Source organism: Rhagoletis pomonella, unplaced genomic scaffold (assembly GCF_013731165.1).
Source record: "Rhagoletis pomonella isolate Grant_MI unplaced genomic scaffold, Rhpom_1.0 Rhpom_scaffold_00012, whole genome shotgun sequence".
In the NCBI taxonomy this organism is placed as follows: domain Eukaryota; kingdom Metazoa; phylum Arthropoda; class Insecta; order Diptera; family Tephritidae; genus Rhagoletis; species Rhagoletis pomonella.
The window spans coordinates 2,373,783-2,376,481 of record NW_023458566.1 but is presented as its reverse complement, the minus strand read 5'-3'; positions in this window follow the sequence as shown (position 1 = coordinate 2,376,481).

Below are 2,699 nucleotides of genomic sequence, written 5' to 3'. Positions count from 1 at the left end.
GATATTGCGAAAAATTCTCTGTGCCAATACTTTTGTCCGGCACTGTATGTATGTAGAAGTTAAATAAAATAATATTGATGCGGATGATGTTGTAAGGTTTTAAACTGCCATTTAAATAAAAATATATATTACAATACAAAAAAAAAAAAATAGAATATGTAGAATAGATTTTGTCCAAGAAAACTTGTAAAAATATATGACAAACACGAACCCATGAGAAAAATGCATTTTAAATAAAAGAAACGTTGTATATTAATTATTATATATATTATTAAACACAATTGCATGCAGTACATGTATGTATGTATGTATATGCACGTACATATATTTGCAAAATACATACACACAACTTATGTATGGATATTTATATGCTAAAAGATTAAGGCTAAATAAATTGATAATAAAATCAAAAATTTTAGATACTTAATAATAAAAAAAATTTCGTTTATAGCCATGTTTACTTTTCTTAAAGTTCAAAACCGACCTTTACATAAACTTTGGTATGCTCAGATCAAAATTAATCTTATGAATGTTCGAGGTTTATTAACTTTACAATAAAATATATACATACATACATACATAATTCTTGATATTATTATAGTAAAACATTGGCTGACCGCCGAATGCATTTAAATTTTTTTACATACGAATTAAGCCTATCTTTTAGGCTCATATATACATATTTTTTTTTTTACTTCTAACAGAATCAGTTATTTTATAGTATAAATTACACAAAAATAAAATAATAAAATAATAGTTTACTTATAATTTAAAAAATTTTTTTTTAGTTAGCTTTCTCTTATGAGTCTTTACTTTAGTTATATTAAACATTTTCTTATCCTTACCTTAATAAATAACACTAAGAAGTTGGTATTGAATAAATTCTGCAAATGAAGATGATCTAGTGTAAAAGTTTTCACATAATAAACTCATATACTCACTTAAATACAATACAAATTTAGCTACTTGAAATCACTCTCAACAATCTCTAAAGCAAATCATTCGTATAAGAATTATGCACTTAAAAGAAAACAATTCCATACTATGTAGTATGTATGAAGGAGAAGAAAATCTAAAGTGAAGTGCGGAAAATATAAACGCAAGCAAGGAAAATGTCTCGTAATTGTTGAAATTAAATTACGCTAATGCAAACAATATTAGTACTAAATTATGCAAGAAGAAGAAGAACAAAAGATAAGACGAAGTAAAAATTGCGCAGAGAAATCGTTTAGAAGGCAATTACATAAATGACGCAAAATAGCAAATCAAACACACATACATAAATACATTCATAAAAATGTAATTCTAATTCTAATAAAGTAACAAAAGTAAGATGAATTACGATGTAATCACCAACATACATACATACATACAAGAATGTAATAGAGAAAGTAATATAAAAATCGATATAACATCAACCGTTCGGGTACATATGAATGTGCAAGAGTGGAACGAAATCATAACAATTACAAATAAAGTTTCAAACTACCAAAATGTGTTTAGAGTTTTTACTGTTATTGACAGGGACGGAAAATAGTCATTATTTTTTTAATTCTAACCAAAAAAATCAACAAGTTGTAATCGTCGAAAAACAATTTTAATTAAACTTACTTATTGGTGTTCGTCAGTAGAACAGAATTTACAATAATTTTTATTTTTCGAATTTAATTAATAAAGATTAAAAATAATAATTAATTTTTGATTTTTATTTTTTCGATCAAAACTAATGATTATTTGATGATTTTTATTTTTTCGCTCAAAGATAATGATTATTTGATGATTTTTATTTTTTCGCTCAAAGATAATAATTATTATTGAGTTTTTTTTTCACTTAAGAATAATGATCATTCAAAATACTCAAAACCTATACCAACGTGATTTCCGACGTGTTCTGTACAGAAGTAGCGACACCCTAATAAAAGGATTAAGTCTCAAAATTTTCAGGTCAAAATTTTAGTAGATTGCGTTTGTATGGCCTTTTAAATTTTATAAAGTAATCATTATTTTTAAGAGGAAAAATAAAACTCAATAATAATTTTTATTTTTGAGGGGAAAATAAAAATCATAAAATGATCATTATTTGTGATCGAAAAAATACAAAAATAAATAATAATTATTTCAGTTGAGCGAAAAAAATCCAATAATAATTAATATTTTTAAGCGAAAAAAAACAATCAAAATAATGATTAAATGCCGATTTAAATTATTTTACTCACAATGATTACCGTCCTTGGTTATTGATTTGAATAGATACTGTCCAACCTCTTAAGCCTTAAAATTTGTAATTCAATGTTGCTATATTGAAAATCCCTAACCACTTTGTTATGATTGGAACAACATTAATTAAGCAATTGAATTTTAACGGGGCTTTGAAAATCAATTATACAAAGTCGCATCCATCGGACTATGGCAATACTTTTGCAATCTGTTTTATCTTAAAACAGAGTTCGGAATCGCATACTACTAGGTACATCTTTTTTGTCTTTTTTTTTAATGTCGAAACCTATCGTCTATCGGTCAAAAGAATACATTTGTACCATGTCCCGAAAAATCTGGCCTAGCTTTGACAGAAAAAGGCCACGATCTGGCTATGTTAGAACGTCCTCTTGAGTAAGCAAATGGCCAGCTGAAAAAATTCCATCTCATCTTACTTGAAATACCTACATACGAAAATCGGAGTGCGAAACGATTTTAAGTCG